The sequence below is a fragment of the Periplaneta americana genome, chromosome 11, assembly GCF_040183065.1.
Source record: "Periplaneta americana isolate PAMFEO1 chromosome 11, P.americana_PAMFEO1_priV1, whole genome shotgun sequence".
Classification (NCBI taxonomy): domain Eukaryota; kingdom Metazoa; phylum Arthropoda; class Insecta; order Blattodea; family Blattidae; genus Periplaneta; species Periplaneta americana.
The window spans coordinates 73,635,551-73,657,482 of NC_091127.1; positions in this window are offsets into that span (position 1 = coordinate 73,635,551).

Genomic DNA, 21,932 nt, shown 5'->3' on the forward strand with positions numbered 1-21,932 from the left:
CGCGATCTGCGGAGGTTCGCAGAGAGGCCTCGCAGCGTCGCCTCGGACCGAATTGCGCGGCCGGATTTGTGCGACGAGTGCACTGCGAGGCTTCAGCAAATGGCTTTGGATCTAGAGGGAAGTAACATTGGTGGGTGGTACATAAAAGTTGTAAATTCACATTTTTTCACTCCTTAAATTTAAAGGAATTCAACGCTTTTCGATGATTGGTTCTATCTCCCTATTCAGGTGAGAAAACGAGGAGGTGAGAAGGGTAGCCTACTCGTCGGAGTCGTTACAAACACCTGTTCTACTTGACTAACCAACAATAGATTGCAAAGAGCGGAATATAAAATACGTAAGAGATGAAAAACGAACCTGAGGGTTCACAAGAACGGATATATGAAGAAAATACTAACGTATCTAGAAAAAAATTGAAATTAGATAGCCTAGGTAGAGTGGAAAAAAGACAGTCGCAAATACCATGCATGTAGCAGTAAAACCGTATTCATTCACTGATAGTGTTCTTTTTTTTTGGGTTATTTTACGACGCTGTATCAACATCTAGGTTATTTAGCGTCTGAATGAAATGAAGGTGATAATGCTGGTGAAATAAATCCGGGGTCCAGCACCGAAAGTTACCCAGCATTTGCTCGTATTGGGTTGAGGGAAAACCCCGGAAAAAACCTGAACCAGATAACTTGCCGCGACCGGGATTCGAACCCGGGTCACCTGGTTTCGCGGCCAGTCGCGCTGACCGTTACTCCACAGGTGTGGACACAGTGTTCTTCCCAACGGCAGATCTTTCATTGCAAATCTAGCACTATTCAATCTTCCATATTTTATGCCTTCCTCTTAGTCTCCACATAGGTTTCAAATAGGCTATCTTATGTGTGTATCATCTGATAATTACTTCTGCTCCGAACTTCTTTTCCTGTTCACAATTCCTCCAGTGCAACTTTCAGTAGGTAGCATCTTCTCAGCCTGACCCAACCAATCTGTTATCTGTTTACAGCAGGGATGTTAAATCGCCTGTATTACGTGCTCATACTACAAGCAATACAAATCCAACAAGATTCACTTTTCAGCAAGATAAAGTATTGTAACGTTTTATTACTAACAACAATGTAATTTTTATTTAAAGCAACAATAATTCCTTTCTACAATTCACCTTAAACGCTCTCGTCAACAATGGGATTTGCTCTCCAAACAGTAACACAGTATTCGTTATTGCACTCCACAGACGACAATGACAATTTACTTGGAATATTGAGAACAACAATGAACTGAATTTTAACTAATGTTCACAAAGCACTATTTACAAATCAGAACTGTCAGTTCTCAGCTCACAGTTCTTCTAGCTCAGTCACTCGAGTTCACAGTATCTCGAACCACAGACCTTCAGAGACAGTCCACTGTACTCGAACTCAGGTCCCTCCAACTGCGGTCTACTGCACTCGAACTCAGGTCCCTCCAACTGCAGTCCACTGCACTCGAACTCAGGCCTTCGGATGCTGACACAGTTGCGGTACACAAGACTGGCTGGCTTGCTCTGTTCACTGGCTTACTCACTGAATGGCTGAATAACTGAAATCTGCTCAAGTTCGCTCGCGTTTCTTCTTTTATAGCTAAACCATAGTTACGAGAAATTTCTACGGGTGTGCAGAGATAGGTCTCTCGAATTATCTGGATATCTTCACTTCGACGGATTCCTCTAGAAGATTCGGGATGGTCCGTCCCCCCTTCACTCCGCAAGTAGCAGCTGCGCGCGCAGCCTCCCCTCGCGCGTCGCAGTAGTACACCGCCTCTGCCCTTCAGCATGCAGATGCTCCCCGTACCAGCGTTTCGTCTGCCGCGCGCCCTGTCGGACGCGTGTTCGAACCCCGTTGCAGCTGTCACAGTATAATCATCGCTCTTAAGGAAATGTTCTGCAGGTTCTTGAGAGCACGCAGTGCTGGCGCTTTGACATCCTTGGTTTACAGCTTTTTAAATGAGTCCAGCACTCATTATTATTTTCAGGTATTGATTCTAATTTAGTGGGTTTCTCTTGAAAACTTGCTTAAAATTTTCTTCTTTCTCTTCGTCCTTCAGTTTATCTATATCCAATTTCGTCACAAGAAAAATATTAGAATTAGATACATATAGCGTTGACAAATAGTCTAATGAAGATATCTCTATCTTCTCCACTAACAATGCAGGATAATTTTGGCTTATTCTTTTAAAAGTAGCAAGACGGCGAAATACATTGGACATAACAAGCGCTCAGCAACTGATTCACGCGAATTCGCAGCATGAGAAACCACAAGCTTCTCAGCGTCATTGCGAAAATGGTACGCAGCGCCGGTATTGGTTTTTCTGAACCGACGCATGCGAGGTGCGAGGTCCAAGGCCCGCCTCGCACAAATCCGGACTACACTAGAGATAGTGAATGGTTTCTACAGCTGCGAGATGCGCGGTCTGCGCAGCGTCGCAGAGAGGTCTCGCTGCGTCGCCTCGGACAGATTCGTCCAGCCGAATTTGTGCTAGGCGCGCAATGCGAGGCTTCAGCAAATAGCTTTGCATCTAGAGGGAAGAAACAATGGTGGGTTGTATAGGAGAGATGTAGATTGGATAATTTTTGCATTGCTTAATTGTAAATGAATTCACAACGTTTCAGAGAATGGTTTTATCTTCGTCATAGGTAAAAAAAGGAAGTGAGAATTTGAAGATCAATATGAGAGTTCACATAAACAGATAAATGAAGAAAATAATGAAGTATATAGGAAAATAAAATTATTATAATTTAGATATGTTGAGTAGAGAAAACCTCCATTCACGTCCACGTCGTAGACCCCGGGACAGTGTAATCTGTGGTTACACTGTACAACAAATTTTTACTTTTTGTCTTGCTCCGAAACAAAAATAGGTGAATAGTACTAATATGTGTACCCTAAATCTGAATTTAAAATTCAAATTGCCCCATCACGTACTATTTTCCGCGGAAAATTAATTGAAATTTTTATGAAAAACTTCTTGTTTTTAATTTTTCACTGCTTCTGGTAAAATGACAACACACTTGGGATTCAAAACGCCTCATAATACTTGAAAAATGTGTACTGGATACAAACATGATCTTATGTAGTTTAAAACAGAGCAACAATAAAAATATTTAATGCATATAATGAGAAAAATTTCGGAATTTGAACTTACATTAAACGAATTTTCTGGATCACTTCAGTTTATAACTAGACCCGATACTGTCTTTTACAACGAACCAGCAATAGTTTCCAAGCATCCTGGATGATGATCTTCCTTTATATCGTCTTTCCATTTCAGATATTTCTTGATGAACTCTTTTCCTATCCTCGTCGCTTACCGCTTAGGAGAAAAGAAATTCAAATGAGAAAAAGAGTATTTTGAGAGACATGTTACACCCCATTTTCTCATAAGCACGTGACATGTTTTCCACAACAAGTTCTATGTAGTTGTCTGTCATAGAATTTCCAAGGAAATTTCAGCATACATCTTTGAAAGCGCATCATGCCATTTTTCTGTAATGGAAAGTTTTTCCTCAAACAAAGAGTCAGCCATAACTTTGTGAATTTGTGGACGATGAAAATGCCCTATGTTAATTTGCTTTCACTCAAACTGGTAAACTTTTCTTTTATATACTGAAACCCAAACCCTTGTTTATTCATTGCGTATACCTCACGTTGAACTGTTCTGAAATTTACTGAATAGAAGAGACCAACATCTGTTTATTTATTAGGAGTACAAAATAAAATGCCAACAACCATAAGAAACCGGAAATAAGTTATAAACTCATAAAATGCGTTAGCTATAGTTTTGGCTTACAACCTACAACCCGCGCCAGATGTTTCCTCGGACAAGGCTTATCGAAAAGTGAAATCATAGTAATTATATCTTAAAACCTTATGTGATACGAAGGAAAGAGATGCATTTTCGGATTATTTTAAGGGACACATTGTTTTAAGTCGGAGCAAAATTCTTGTTGTTCAGTGTTACAGCAAACGGGAGAGAATGAGAGCGTGGGTTCGTTCCTCACAAACTGGAATCCTCTGGCTATGGGATCATGCCTAGATAGAAAAGCAGGCAGGTTTAGAGGCCTTAAGGTAACAGTCCCACCACGAAACTCACTCATTGAGGGACTAATGCCCTGTTCTGAGGATATTTTCAAATACTCGAAATTTTTAGGCGAAAAGTCGGAAGCGGTGGAGAGACCAGCTTTTAACCAGCGTTCAGTCTGAAGCGGAACAGACGAGAAGGCCTAATCCAAGATAATTAATGATGAGGATAGTGATGATGATGACGATGATGATGGAGGAGTAGGGAAATAGTGTCTACTGGATGCAAATAACCGTCAATCTAGTAGTAAAATAGCATAGGGAAGCGTGAATCTGTAGAAAATGTGTAAAAAAAACCGGAAGGTTTAAGCTCGGTCGAAGTTTTCAGATGTCCCCATCAAGCAACCGAGTTTAAACCTCCCTGACGTGTGCTGAGCTATCATACAGCAATATTAAAGCTAAATAGAAAATATTACAACGCTCTTCCACGTGATTCGTTTCGCAGCCGGAAGATGTAGGTTAATTTATTTTACGACTCTTTATCAATATCTTAGGTTATTTAGCGTCTGAATGAAGGTGATAATGCCGGTGAAATGAGTCCGGGGTCCAGCACTGACAGTTACCCAGCATTTGCTCATATTTGGTTGATGATTACAGATTACGCCTAAAGTTGTGCAGAAACTTAATGAACGTGATTGGGCCAATCGCAGCGCATCTTGTGAGGCTATCCTGGAAGCTGTTCCAGTCTGCTGTCGAGTGACGTAGCTCACTTTCATTCGTCGGGCTGCGTTAGTAAATATAATTTTCGGTGCTGGGCCAAAAATAATCCTCCATGAGCGACCTCTCCGCAACGAACATGTTACTGTCTGGTGCGCTGTGGCTGATTTGGGAATTATAGGCCCATATGTTTTGAGGGTGAGAACAAAACGGTTACAGAAACTTCTTCTTGCTACATAGAGGTCGTACACAACCTCCTGCAGCCGAAACTCGACGAACTAGTGGATCTAGCTGTGTGGTTCCAATAGGATGGTGCCACTGCGCACACAGCAAGGGCATTGATGAATCTCCAAAGACAAGTGTTTGCAGGTCGACTGATCTCCTTACAAGGCGACATTCCATGACCAGCACGTTCCCTTATTCTTGCACCATGCGATTTTTTTTTTTCTCTGGGTGTTACTGAAGGCGCAAGTCTACAAATGTAAGCCGAGAACACTAGAAAAACTGAAAGCTGCCATCCGTAAAAAAAATGCGGCAGTATCACCAGAATTGACTAGTAGAGTAATGCAGAACTTCAGGAAGAGGCTTCAGAAATGCGTAGAATATGAAGGTCGGCATTATTATTTTCAAAACTAAGTAACAGCATATGTAAAGCAAATGGTAAACACTGCTCTTTCAAACTGTGAAATAAAACTCTGAATATCTACTAACATTGTTTTGTTTTTTACAATTTTAATTCGGGAGTTATTTCTGCCGCACTCTGCACATTTAACTACCACTGCTTCCTGGTGTAGAGCTTTGTTACCTCTTCCTGCATTCCCTTCCACCATCTCTTCCTAGGTCTTTTTCTGTATATTTTCTCTTGAAATGTCCAAATCAAATTAGGATTTGCTTTGGTAGTTGTCATCACTCTTCGTCTGCACATGACCATGCCATGCTGTCTTGTTTTGATGTCATCAAGTATAGTTGTTTAACACTCATTATTTCTCTTATGTACCGTTTTGCATGCTATCTCTTCTAGGTGTTTTTCTGGTAAGACCTTGAACATCCTACATGCCGTACATCATGGTCCTTTTCCATTGCTTTTGTCAGCTCTGCCGTGCCTTTGTTAGGTGTTTTTTAATGTTGTACATTTTATCCGAGTATAGGACAATAAGCCTTACTCCCACTCTGGTAGACTGAACTTGTATTTGGGGAATTCTGCCCCTAGACGATTACCTTATCCTCCGCTCACAGAGAATTGCATATAAATTTTAAATTCTGATTTTCGTAGATAACGAAGAAATAGGTTAAGGAAATTCAAAATACGAAAATCTGTATCACGGGCTTATGTGCAAAATCATCTGCATGTGAGATTAATCGAACGTACGCATGCAAGAAGGTGAATTCTCCAAAAGGGAAAGGTTCAAACTGATTTGTAGTCACATGCCTTATTGCACAACTTCTTTATTACAACATATCAATAGACAATGGTAATGCCTGCCTTTTGTGAGGTATTATAAGCAATAAATTTTATTTGCATTAAGCACAAACACAAATCAGTTTTAACCTTCTCCTCAAAACTTGCCCTTTTTGAGAAGTCGCCTTCTTGCATGCGGACATTCAATTAATCCATACTATTTTTAATTCAAATCAGGTATCTATTGAGGAGTGATTTATAACTTTTGTTTTGGAGCACAGAAAATGATTTAATTTTCATATTTGTTGTAATTGATAGTTATTTTAACATCTTCGGCTGTTGCTGTTCTGTCATGCTTCTCCCCTCCTTCTCATATGATAGCTGTTAGGTTACGTCCATTTCCGACTTTACCTTTGAAAATTCTCTAAAGTTAATTCAGTGAAACGGCGAAACTCAGAGTGAGACAAGTGGCCAACAGGCTTGGAGCCAATATAGTCAGTTTTTTCTTAGCACTAAATCTCTTGCAAGGACGCGTTATCACGTAGATTTTAAATGTTTCTCCTTCCATTGACATTGATAGTTAGATAAAGAAAATGTATTATTATGCATAGAAATATAGTTGTTAAAAATATGTGGATCAAATTGTTCTGAAACACGTACGTCATAGAGTTTTTCAAAAGTAAGACGTGACTTTAATCGCTTATATTTTCTACACAATTTTAAAAATTCTGACACTGAGTTATTACACAACAAACGGGATTTGTTTGCATCATCATGACAATTATTTTTTCTGATTGTTTTGGTGGTCGTGTTATCACTAGGCACTTTCCTGTAACTTTGTCTGAAAAATCGCCACATATTAGCCCAGAAGATTATTGGGTGTGAGATATCTCTAGAAAGTATTCTTCTTGAGCAAAGATACGAGAATAAGTGATGAGTTGAAGGACTCGTCGTAAACAGTGTGGCAGATATTCCAGAACACGAACTCAGAGTTGCTGTATAAAGCATTGAAGAGACGCTATTACTTGTACAAGAACAAAATGGTGGATACTACATCTACGATAAAGTTATGGCAGTAGGTCGTGATACAACAAATCCCATTTCTTGTGTAATATTCCACTACCAGAATTTTTAAGATTTTGTAGAAAATAAAGAAAATATGGGCAATTAAAACTTACTTATAAATTTTGAAAAACTCTATATTATATGTAATGGCAATATGATGTGTTCTTCATAACAACTTTTCATTGTTCATTATGCGATTTATCACTATTTGGAAGTAATTTATATTGGATATAATGTTGCTTGCTTTAAGCAACCAGCTTCCGTTGCAAAAATTACACAAAATATATGGTTATATTCTTTTGTTAATTGGTTATTTAATGACGCTACATAAACTACGCTTTTATCTAGTTCCTATATGTATAGGGTTGTTGACAATTAGAATTGTGGACCTATTGATTGCAAGTCGAGGAACTATAAAAGAACACCCTACGACGCTAGTCAAAACATGCTATGAACGCCACCGCTCCTTGTACATTGTTATTTGCAGACGATCAGTTGGTAATTGTGCAGTAATATGAAGACATGGAATTATTTTATGTTCAAAATTTGTTAATCATAAATGGGGCTTGAAAGTGAATTTAGATAAGACATTTTATATAGAATGTGGAACAGAAGCTGAGGATTTTAGATTGGAAGATCAGATAAGTTGTATTAAGGAATGTGAAAATTTTTAATATTTATAACGAAGATAAACGAACGTTATTAAGACCAGCACTAATAAAGGTAGAGCAATAATAACTATTGTAAATGGTATTTTGTCGGATAGGTATATAACCTGAGAAATTAAAATGCATTAAATATATAATTCAATAGTGAGAAGTACATAAATGACACTCGGGAGGTAATTAAACGCACAATAAATATGGGAAATGTCTGTTATTATTCGGTTGAAAAGCTTTTGTCATCTAATCTGCTGTCAAAAAACCCGAAAGTTAGAATTTATAAAACAGTTATGTTACCGGGTTGTATCGCATGGTTGTGAAACTTGGACTCTCACTTTGAGAGAGGAACTGAGATTAAAGGTGTTTGAGAATAAGGTTTCTAGGAAAATATTTCGGGCTAAGATAGATGAAGTTACAGAAGAATGGGGAAAGTTACACAACGTAGGACTGCACGCATTGTATTCTTCACCTGACATAATTAGGAACATTAAATCCAGACGTTTGAGATGGACAAAGCATGTAGCACGTATGGACGAATCTAGAAATGTATATAGCGTGTTAGTAGGGAGACCGGAGGGAAAAAGACCTTTGGGGAGACCGAGACGTAGATGGGAGGATAATATTAAAATGGATTTGAAGGAGGTGGGATATGATGATAGAGACTGGATTAATCTTGCACAGGATAGGGACCGATGGCGGACTTATATGAGGGCAGCAATGAACCTGTGGGTTTCTTAAAAGCCATTTGTAAGTAAGTAAGTGAGAAGTACTGTTACATAGGGGGTGAAACATGGAAACTACATACAAATTTGAATCAAAACTACTGTCAATGAAAGTATCTTTTTAAGGCAGTCAGGTGGGCACATAACGTTAGAAAAGATTCAAAATGCAGTTATAAGAGAAGAAAAGAAATCTAAGATTTCTGTGCTGGATTATGTAATATAAGTAATTAAATTATTGATATATGAGAAGAATACTAGAGGAAATGTTACCTGATAGGTGTTGGAATGGTTTTCTTCTGGGAAAAAATAGAAGTAGGCCTCAAAACTCTTGGGTGCAAGAGGTTAAAATAAGGATGAGAGAAAGCGAAATGGAAGAATTGGGCTGGATGGATAGAGACGAGTGGAGAAGAAAGAAAAAATTAGACATAGAAAGATGTGTACAAATTGTAATTCTCTGTATTCATTGATCCCATCATTCCAGAGTCCTTTCTAGTGGAGGTTTCAATACCTACAAGGAATTTAGTTACACTTATTTGCCGACAGGGGGCAGAGGAACAAGTGATAAGCTCATTGCCTAAACGTCACCTAGAATGCAATTAATGTATTACTAGAACACAAGAGAGGAGAAATTTAGTCCAGAGGCTCTACTTTTAGGCTTGAAGTACTTTAAAGTGCCGGAAAAGTCCGACACGGGACACACGACTTAAAGTTCCTCTAGAAGGACTTGCGTTTCGCATGTTTGCATTCTGAAAAATCCAACGATTCCAGGCAGCTTTGGACCCGCAACTCTTGGATCTACAAAGGAGAGCGCTTTACTCCTAGATCATTGTGGCGACAATTCCCTGTATAAACAAAATGAATCATTGTTTTCATAATAGTGTCTGTAATTAAACACATAATGATTTATAAATTTTAGCTTAAATAGAGTTATGTGGATTATTAAAATAATTGACTTCATTCTAGCACTTTAAAAGGTAAATGAAAAGCTAAGTACCTACCAGTAATTGCATTTCTTTGACACCACCTTGCTTTTAATAGATATTTCGCTGTTACTGGCTGTATCAGTAAGCTTGTACGAAATTAATAAATAAAAATTGGAAATTTATCCTTCGAAGAGGTGAAAAAATTCAAATATCTTGGAGGAACAGTAACAAATATAAATGACACTCGGGAGAAAATTAAACGCAAAATAAATATGGGAAATGTCTGTTATTATTCGGTTGAGAAGCTTTCGTCATCTAGTCTGCTGTCAAAAAATCTGAAAGTTATAATTTATAAAAAAGAGTTATATTACCGGTTTTTCTGTATGGTTGTGAAACTTGGACTCTCACTATGATAGGGAAACAGAGGTTAAGGGTGTTTGAGAATAAGGTTCTTAGGAAAATATTTGGGACTAAGAGAGATGAAGTTACAGGAGAATGGGGACTGCAGGACTGCACGCATTGTATTCTTCACCTGACATAATTAGGAACATTAAATCCAGACGTTTGAGATGGGCAGGGCATGTAGCACGTATAGGCGAATCCAGAAATGCATGTAGAGTGTTAGTTCGGAGGCCGGAGGAAAGAAGACATTTGGGAAGGCCGAGATGTAGATGGGAGCGTAATATAAAAATTGATTTGAGGGAGGTGGAATATGATGCTAGATACTGGATGAATCTTGCACAGAATAGGAACCGATGCCGGGCTCATGTGAGGACGGCAATGAACCTGCGGGTTCTTTAAAAGCCATAAGTAAGTATCAGTAAGCTTATGGGTGGAAGCTATAATTTTGATTGAGGTATGTGTTGAAAATCCTGGAATATGGATGAGATCCTATTTTGTGTACTTGCAAAAGAAAGAGATCTGTAATAAAAACAGATCTTTATTTCGTGCAGTACTTATTTCAATTTCTTAATATATATCGTTTAATGACACCCGTATACCCGCAGAGATTTTTCTTGCAAGATGTAATAAAATTCACATTAGACATGGCTGACTTTCTTCATAGAGACAAACAATTCTACTGACGCAAATGCTTTTTGTAAACAAACAAAATATAACAGTCTGTTTCGATGTAATTCTAGTCTAAAACAGTTATAATGTCAGGTTACTTAAAGGATCTGAGATCGCTAGGGAAGTAATAAACATACATTTCTTGTGAGTTGAGTCAGAGTATTAAAACCTTCTAACTAGCCATGACCTGAGTTACAGAAACAAAGGTGGAAGAAAAATAATAATAATAATAATAATAATAATAATAATAATAATAATAATAATAATAATAATAATAATAAGGGGAGAGATTGACGAACAGAGAAACTGCAAAACATGACATGTACTAGGTATATAGATCTTGTTTATCAATTTTCATGACATGATTCCATCAGTTACTTCTTTTCTTGACAACTTTGCTTGTCATGATTATACTGATACTGTCTCAAAATTAATATCGCTTTTGGAGCAAAATTTTCGTTGTGTGTTGTAACAAGAAATTAATCTAATCTACAAGTAAGAGCCATTACATTAATTCTGTGATCTTAAGCCATCTTTTAGAAAGTTTTGCTAACCCGAGACAGTATCAGTTTCTGGCTTTTGATTCGAAGAATTCGCTGATACTCATTTCAACGGCTTCCAAGTTTTGGAAATATCTTCCGTTCAGGAATTGGTCCACTGATCGAAAGAGACGATAGTCTAAAGGCGCAAGATCACGGCTGGGTGTACTGTAATTATATCGGGAGTTCAGGATCCTAATATTGTCCGTTTATATTTACAGTTCACACTTAGTAAAGAATAACATCACCAGATAATACTTTCCAGTTATGTGAATGAAGATGAATGGTAATGTGGAGTTATTTTCTTCATACGCAATATCAATTATTTATTGATTCTAGATGCATCTGGTATACATTTAAATATGCTTTTCGTTTCAACTATTATAATTCTTGTTTTCCATTTCAATTGTTTTGCTTCTTTTCAACACCCTAGAGCAGAAATTGCACTTTTGACAAGGTGAAAGATGACGTCAAAACTTTTACCCGAGGGGATTGCAGCATTGGCAGACAGTCGATCTACGGTTAAAGTCTTATTTTCTTTTCTTTTGTCTGCCTCTCATTCCTTCCTTTCTCCTGTACTATTCACATACTGGTACGAAGTAATTGCTATGTACTCTCTAACTCCTGCTTAATTATATCATGGCGAAACCAAGAGTATTTTATGAGTTTCATTGAGAGAGCGTATTAAGAAATCTACAGGATGAAGTGAGAAATAAGAAAATAATAAATAATTAAATAAATAGATAAATAAAGAAATAAATAATTTTAAAATTAACAAATAAATATATAAATAAGTGTGTAAGTAAATAAGTAAATAAATAAAGTCGATCTGTTTGGGTATGGATAATATCAATTTATTATTATAAAGCTATTATAATAGTAGGAAAAATTTCTTGCTGGTTATATTGTGATTGAAATATGGGAGTTTCCATATACGACAATCAACAATGCATAATCTGAAAGGACAAACGAAAATCGTAGATGATTAAAATGGCCACTACAAATCAACAGCGGGCACATGTGTTCTTTGGTATGCTAAATGTGGGAGTGTTAAAAGAGTTCAAAGGGAATTTCGACGTGAGTATGGTGTGCGTAATGTGCCTAAATATGATTCCATAATGTTGTGATATCGAACATTTGTAGAAACAAGTTCTGTGTTAAAAAAAAACATGCAGGAAGTCGCAGGCGAAACCCAGAACGAGAAGCAGCTATGTCTTGGCTCGATCCTCAAATTCCCCAGATCTAACCCCTCCTGACTTCTTCGTGTAGAGTTTTGTTAAAGACTTTTCTATTCACAGAAACCCAGGAACTTTGATGATCTGAGAGTAAAAATTACTCAAGCTTTTCAACAAATCACTCCTCTTATGTTACAATTCATGTTGAGCTCTAAGGAATCTTCCATCTTTCAGTGTTGTATGCACAAAGTTTCAACAAATAAAGTTCAGTAGTAAATGTGTTAAGGTGTTTTTATTTTGTCCATACCCAAATGGATCACTCTGTAAATTGAAAATAAGTAAGCAGGCGAGCGAGCAAGCGAATGAGCAAACGAATGGATGAATAACGCCAGAAAATTGCAGAAGGTCGAAAGCTTGCATTTTTATGGATGGCTCCAATTTTACTCACTTTGAAAACTAGCTAAGTTACTTAGCAGAATTCACAAGTACTGTCTGATTTAGTACCAGTTAAGTTGTATTAAAGTGATCTGGATAAATTATATTAAGGTTCAATTAGAATCATTTTGGAGCGCGAATTAACATACCGGCTAATAGGTTGAGCTGCAAATCGAAAGCTTGCGAAGTTCGGTACCAGGTGGGATAATACATTTTCTCTCTTGAGTGAATCTTTCCGGCTGCACTGTGTCGCTGGGTTTCATTCAGCCGTTAACAGAAATGACTCGTGAATTGCAGAAACCTCACATGTCCATTTCAGTAAATTTTTCAGAAGGCACAAAAACTGATTATCTTCAAAAGCGTTTGGTACTTTGAAATGACTATCTTCTTATTAAAGCTTAATAATAAGATGTAGTGTGGTACATAAACTTTAATTTTTTTGTTCAGTGTTTTTTCGAAAAAAAAAAATGAATTGTCTGGACATGTGTAGTTTTTTTGCAATTCACGAATAGTAACAATACTATTATTAACAGTAATCTCACTAGAGATTTTGATTTATCTAGAGAAAATCTAAACTCGAGTGGGGATTTAATTGACTATTACACGATTGAAAGAAAGTATATAAAGATTAGAAGAAATAAAGTACTCTAATGCAATAAAATATTAATTGACTTACGACAATACTAAACTGTCTTCAAATGAATTTTTGTACAGGAACATCATTTTATTTCTACTAATACTAATATTAACCTGGCTATACCTTTGGATCAACGATTAAGAACCGGAAACACCGTTTGCTACCCCCTTCCACGACTGGAGTTCGATGATACTGGCGTAATATATAAACAAATCACTTTATTAGGTATAAGAGGGAAGAAAAGTAGTTCATTCATTTACGTAAACTAGGAAATATCGCGATTTTGAGTTTGATAATTTTCATTAGGTTTTTGTTTAATCAAAATAAAGTACAGTGTTAACAATGAGTGTTTTTACTCATGAACTGAGCTTTCCATGCGGACGTATTCATTATGCAGTGTATATTATACTGTTTACAGCATATTAGCTTACACCATAGAGAATAAAGTTAAATGGAAAAATAATCATAATATGGATATTTAAACACATTTTTTAAAATGGTGGCCGTTCATTTCGATACCGGCTTCAGTTATAATGTGCATATTATCGCACTATAGACTATTGTACGTAATTCCAATTACCAGGTTCGTACTTCGTATCAGTAACTCATGTTGAAATAATTCTGTGCCTACTCTATAAAAGAGACCTTACATACTGTAAAATAATTCAATCTTCACTTCTGTCCAATCCGAAAAGATAAAATTACTCAGACATGCTATCTACTGTCCGTCCAAGTGGTTACGTCGCAGCGTCGTAGAAAGGGAGGAAATCACGTGACAGTTAATTACTTGACGAGGCCCTTTTATTTAAGTTATTTTAAACAATTGTATGGGTATAATATTACGTAGACGTCCAATTCCTAATAGAAATTAATGTTCCCAGAAAAGAGCTAAGACAGCCCAGCCACTAGCATTTAAAGAGAGGCGAATAGAAGCAGAGGGGGGAAACCGGGATGCGACGTAGGAAAATGGAAAATGGTGCAATATTGAAAGCTCTTTGGTCACTGGAAAGCGCAAACATATTTTTGGAACGTACTGTTTACTATGACCGTAAGGCTACTATGACTGTATATGCGGTCTTGGATCTGTGTGGAGGACGGTTGGAAGTTTACTAGTAGAGGGGTGTGAGTGAAGTACATTAAAAACTCAGGTACAATGAAAATTGAAGTAAAAATAAAATGATGTCCCTGTACCATCTCATCATTACAAATATTCCACTAAATGACAGTAGTGTGTTATGATTAACTGTTCTCTTATTATTAGTTGTGGTAACTGTATAATCTTCATTGAACTCTATACACGATTACTATTATCTGTGCATTTCAAATTGGCGGATCAAGGTCACATGCAACCGTACAAACCACGCACAAGTCACTGAAATGAAAATTGTGAACTGAAGCACTGGTAATCCCGGCTGTCTCAACTGATTTTACTTGAGGAAAATGGTCCAGGATTGGAGCAAGCATACGTAGCAAATGCAGTCCATTGCTTGACCTTGTTGATTCTTTTTAATTTTTATTAAAACAGTTGCATTCCACTTCAATTATATGTTTTTATCAATATGTATTAAACAATCTCTGGTACGTGACTATCAATAATCTCATATAGGAGAAGCTATAACATAACCTAAATAATATGAAAAAGGTAAATGACAGAAAAGTTTTAATTAAAGACGATGAAATAAACATTAATTATTTTAAAAGGTTCAATTATTGAAAGTGCAATGTTGGCAAACAAAGAAACAAATGCTTCAGAGTTAATAAAACTAAAAGATAGGGAAGTGACTGATTGGTTGAAATACGTTGTTCCGTACCGTTTTATTGGTTAAAAGTAATATGAGGTAGTAAAAGTGTAAAAGTATCTTTAGAACAATTTTCACGTGAAGAAGACAGAGGATATTTTTTTATCTTATAAAGAGCTTCAGAACTAAGAAGAGAAACTGGTAAAGCGAAGGAAGACTGAGTGAAAGAGAAATATAAATAGATAGAGGTTCTAGACTTCTAGAGAGAATAGAATGATATGGTTTAATGTATCGCGAAGTAAAATGTTTGGACTTCACAAATAAGAACAGGAAATGCATATGGTAGATAGTGGACGAAATCGGAAGTGAAATGACAGACTAACAGGGAATACTAAACAGATGGACACAATATGTAGACGAGTTATAGGTTTGAGACAGGGAATCGTCCAGATGACTTAGCTATAGAAGACGAAGCAGCCATATCAGAAGACGAAAAAGGATTTTCTATTTTGTGGGAATAAGTTGAACTAGAGCTTAGGGGAATAAAGTGGAATGCAACTGTTTCAATAAAAATGAAACTGAATCAACAAAGCATTATTGACTAGTAATCGTTCATAGAGTTTGATGAAGATTGTATAGTTGGCACAACTGGTAACGAGAGAACAGCTCGTCATAACACACTATTGTCATCTAGCGGAATATTTGTAATGATGAGATGGTGCAATAATACATTTTCCAGCAGTTTAGTACATATTTTACTAAGACAATTAATATTGTATTGTATTAGAGAACTTTATTTCTACTAATCTTTATATACTTCTAATCGTATAATAGTCAATTAAACCCCACTCGAGTTTTGATTTTCTCGAGATAAATTAAAACCTCTCGTGAGATTACTGTACATAAATTATTGAATTTAATAGCTGAATAACTTGTATCCTTATTGGTGAATTTGGTGTGCTAGTAAATATAGGCCTAATGAAATATGAACCCGAAATTATTTTCCTTTCTCAAACATGAATTATAGTTCTATTTATACTCATATTCTGGGGAAGCCTTCAAATGTAGTTAAAATTAAGCTACTTAAAATTGAATTAACATTATCAATATCTAAATCTCAAATACATGATTATCCAATTGCAGGAGCAGGGATATACAGCTACATCTTCGCTTTTTATAAACCCATCGGATCATTCAAAACAGCGTTCGATAGAGAAATCGGAGCCATTCGAACAGCATTAAACCAACTTCTACTGCATCTTGAAAAATTGTCCAAGACTGTCATCCTGAGTGATTCAAGATCCTCCATAGAATCAATTGGTGCAATTGAGCCTGCTGCATCAGTGGAGATTCATGACTGCTGTAAGACACTGAGGAAACTCAAATTAGCTCAGAAGGAAGTTGTATTGCAGTGGATTCCTGGGCATTGTCAAATTTCTGACAATGAACAGGCAGATGCATTAGCGAAAAAAGCTGCCATGCTCACTAGTTGCTTCAAATCAGAAACATCACACCACTCCTCTAAGCTCTACATAAAGAAGCAAATGAAGGAACAATACCTCATGAGTTTAGAACCAAACAATACAACCAAGCCCTGGAAGACTTCCATACATAGCACACCTGACTGGCCAAGGCAAGAAGCTGTTGCGAAGTTCCGGCTCCAAACTGGACATGACATTCTTGCCAAACACCTTATCGGTTTGGGTTACTTCAAACGCCCACCTGCAAGCTCTGTAATCTGGATGAAGATATGGACAGGGACCACTTAATGCGCTGTCCGGCTTTTCGCAGAACATCCGAGACCAGAAAATATTGGGAAGCCAGGATTAAGATAATGAATGAGATGGACAATTGATGACTATTTGTTAACGTTGCATGCCATTAGAGAAATAATAAATAAAGACCTAAATCTTATTTGCACAATGCAAAACCTGTAAAAACATTCACTTAAATGTCTCAAATTAAAACAAAATTGTTTTGTCAGCAGAAGCAGGTATAAAACTGCGAACAAAATACTTGTATTCCAAAAGTTAGTATGAAGTTTATCTTAATGTAAGTGAGCAAGAGTCTAGATGTTCTTTCTTCACAAAGATTCTCGAGCTGTATTTACTTATTTATTAACATGCGCAATGAGAATGAATGTATAATTTTATAACAATAATAAGTTGATATATAAATTCCTAGCGTTTTTGTTCGTCATCAAACATTGCGTTACTCGGAGATTGTTTACTATTTGTCATTTATAATTTGTTATTTGGAGCGTTGTGCTTGTAAATACGCCTTGAATTTTGCAATTTGAAGAACGTTTCTGCTGTTTGCGAGCTAAAGAAGATGGAGTGTAAAGTGAAAAAAGAACACTTCCAACATATCTTTCTGTTTGAGTTCAATAGAGGGAGAATGCTATCCGAGAAAGCAATGCAAGAAAATTGTTCTGTCATTTCAACACACAATACTCCGTACAAAGATTAGATTGGTGGTATGAAGAAGACTTCGTGTACTACGAATTGCTTCCCAGGAATGTAACCATAACTGCTGACACTTATTACCAATAATGAGGCTGCAATTGAAGATAAACGACCGGGGAAACTGCATCAACTGCTGCTGCAACATGATAATGCACGCCCGAACTCCACTAACATGACGAAAGCAGCTAACCAGGAGCTTGGTCGGGAAGTGTTTCCACATCCCCCATATTTTCCAGATCTTGTGCTCTCAGATATCTATTTTTTCTGTGCTCTATCCAACAGTCTTCAAGGGAACTCCCTTGATCAAGGACGTAATTTACAAACTTAACTTGATGACTTCTTTAACTACAAACCAGCAGATTTCTTCAGATTCAGAGTCGAAAAAATATCTCAGCGTTGGCAGAGAGCTATAGATAATGTAGGATAATGTGTTCCTGATTAATTTGTGTCTTCTATTCATCTCAAATAAAGGCTTCCATCACAGCAAAAAACGCTACGAACTTTTCTATCAACTCAGCATTTAAAAAAAATTATAGTGATGTAGGTATTTCGAAGGATATGACAGGAAGAGATTGCAATTTGCGACAAAATATTACACTCATCTAAACAACTTAAACCAAGATAGGCTATCAACACAGCTTAGGAGTTACAGAGCTCGACTCAAATGCCAAGGCTGCACTTCGGCGTGGGTTCGAGTCTTCCTTGAACTGTTCACCTGGTTGAGTTTTTGCCAAAGTGTTTCCCTAACTCTAACACGAACGTCAGGTTATCTGATGGCGAATCCTGCAACTCATCTCGTCAAATACTACTCTTCTGTCACCAGTTCAACTACGCTAGTAATCGCGTAGTTGATACATCGTCGTTAAATAACGGATTGAAATTCAGGGTGTAACTGGAGACTGGCATAAAATTGTTTTTGTGACGAACGATGTCAATGCTCTGCTATTGCACTTGAGCGACCCGTGTACTTGCATCCTGCAATTTTGCTCAAAAAAATACTTGCACGACGGGTTGACGTGCAAATTACTTAGGCAACAGTGCATAATACTCATGTACCAGAGAAGCTGGTTTTGAAGTTGAACATGCTAGAAAATTCATTCTTTTTTGCGTGTGCTTATAGGGTAAAGGTTGGTAATATTGTGATATGAGTAATATTGTGATAGTTCTTTTTGAGAATTTATTAAGTACAATTTTACTGAGCGAGAGGAAGATCGGTTTCTTGTGTCAACGTAATGAGGGGATGTTCGTGGACAAGTTTCTGTAAAAAAAAAACAGTCATTCTCTAGCTCAGTAAAATTGTAATAAATTCTTTAAAAAAAACTATCACAATATTAATTGTATCACAATATTACCAACTTTTACCCTACATATCGACTATGTCTGTCATTGCATTGAGGATTTTATTATGTTATCGTAATTCTGCTAAAGAATTATAAATTGCAATGATGCTGCTAGAAATGCGCTTCGAGATTTTCTCGGAATTATAAGCTTCCTCTAACTATACTCTACAGCTACAAGCGAGGCAAGGTTCCAGATGCTACCTATCTTACAATCAACTACGTGAGGGTAGAGGCTGGTATAATTTTGATTTTTTCCTAATTGGTGCACTTTTTCCTTTTTTTCTATATACAGAATGTTTCATAATTCCTATTACAAAATTCTAGGAGTTGTAGAGGGGACTAAGTAGATAAAGTTTTGATTGGGAACCCATGTTCCGAAATGTATCTTTTCGATGCAAAATAAGTTTGAAGATCGATTCGATTTAAAATCTCCTGCTTCACGGTACGCAAACAAAATGGGCTGAGGGCGACTTCTGCAGTCCCCTGACATCGTGTGTCTTCTGTTTACAATCAGTTCAACGGACTCGGCTTTCACATCAGTTGTGATGCAGTCATTGAGCAGTACAGGATGAGACAGCAGTCCTCTAATATCGTGTGTCTTCTGTTTACAATCAGTTCAACGGAGTCGGCTTTCACATCAGTTGTGATGCAGTCATTGAGCAGTAAAGGATGAGACAGCAGTCCTCTAATATCGTGTGTCTTCTGTTTACAATCAGTTCAACGGAGTCTGCTTTCACATCAGTTGTGATGCAGTCATTGAGCAGTACAGGATGAGACAGCAGTCCTCTAATATCGTGTGTCTTCTGTTTACAATCAGTGAAGTGGGAGATGTGAATTCGATTCGATCTTCAAACTTATTGTGCATCGAAACAATACATTTCCGGACATGGATTCTCAATCAAAACTTTATCTACTTAGTCCCATCAACAATCCCTAGAAGTTTGTAATAGGAATTATGAAACACCCTGTATAAATGTCATTGCTGTAACAACTTTTTTTTCTACAATCATGCCCATTATTACTCCGGACGCACCGCAGCCTCAGGCTTATTATGCTACCCATGAGTATGATTTAATACCGATTCATCAGCCCTGTTACCTTGATTAAGGTGTACAGATCTCATATAAACTCGGTTCAAAATCTTTTGGTTCTAGAGATTCTTTCCCAAAGATAAAGTATCTTCTGCGAGCCAATGCGTCGAAGGAGCAAATGATGTGCTGGGCTGTTTTAGTCTCCTTCCTTCAGAATCTACAGTCTAGGTTACCTTGAATTATACCCACTATATTAAGATTCTTTTTCACAGAAGCATGTCCCGTGAGAAAAGCTGAAATTTCTCTCACCTGAAATCTATTACATTGAAGTAATATTTCGGCTCTTTTGTTGCATGATCTAATGATAAATTGTTTCCCATGGTTGATACCTGGTGTCTTGATCCAGGTTTTGTAGTGTTGAACCTTAAACCACTTTTTAAGGTCTGCTCACACTAACGCGATACGCGGGATTCGGGAGCGATAGCGAAACTTGTCGTACTTACAGTACGATTATTTAGTCCTGACAGTCGCAGACAATGTGCGCCTGGGTCAGGCTAGACCATTAAGTTACGCCAAGGGGTGTTCGGGTTAGTCAGTCGCTTGCATTCAGAGCGATCGGATGTCACACTGCGGTAGAGCGATGTGTTTGCAGTACAGCTAAGCTGTACTGCATTTCTTTACTGATCGCTCCTATCTATACTCCGGAACTCTCTCCATTACTCCTATTACTTCCCCTCTTTCGCGCCGCCGAGCTGTCAGGACTAAATAATCCGTCTGTACTCTTCGGTCGTTCTACTTCCCTCTGAAATTTCATCAGAATTATTTCTCTTTATAGTACTATGTAAAAAGGAAGTAAAAAGATGCAAGAATATTCTGCTTTGAATTCGGTACAAGCCACAATGCTTAAGAATTAGCACAGTAGTAAATGCGGATTTTAGCATGTTTCCATATTATATTCCCTAGTTGCAAATAATATGCTACCATTATAGACGAGGCAGAGTCGAAAAGTAACCTTAATAATAGAATTGTTTTATTAATTGAATATGTACAATAAGACTACAAACACTTCATCACTTTTCAACGTAGTCCCCAATACGTTCAATGCAAGTGTTCCTGTTATACAATGTTGAAAAGTACATAAAATCGAAAAAATGGAATACAGAAGAAACTCAGACATTGAAACACATTACAGAAGTTATGTTTTATTTATTGCAATATGAAAACATGCAGACAGTGGCTATTGTCTGTAAATCATTTTTGACAAATCCTTGGCAGTCAACAAAGCGGTGAATTGATTAAGTAGCCTACATTGCTCACTGTGTGCAAATTTACAATATTGGGATGTTATGATGGATTAAAGTTGTGATTAAAAGAACAGCTATTGAGAACAAGAAACCCCCTTATTTTCTAATCTGCACTGCATGAGATTTTGTCACTAGAACGCTGCAATATAATTGGAGCATAAGTTACAGAAAGTGTTCAGAGGCTTCTTTGCATTCGCTAAACTCTGATTTTGCCACCTGATAACAATAATATAAGCACGATAATGCAATTTTTTGTTTTTTACTTGCCAACGTATATATCAGAATATTTCATGCTATTATAGTGGCAGGTCTTAAACATTTCGACAGTGTGTAGAGGGCATTGTATTTTAGAACAGTTTACAAGCAAACATTCTGATGGGACAGATAAAATGTTTTTTCTTTTTTTTTTTCTTTCACCATGTTAATAATTTCAAAAGAAGTTCTTATACAAATTTTGGCCACTCGACCGCAATTACGAGGACAGTAAAAAAATAAGTTCGCCAGGGGCCGTTAATAGAAAGAAAACACAAATTCATTGGAAAAATAATTGGAACAGACACAGCAATTGTTGAGCTATTTTTCAATATATTCCCCACCGAAATTTAAACATTTTTCATATCATGGAATCAACACAGAAGTGCAGACGGCTGTCAAATGCTGGTTCC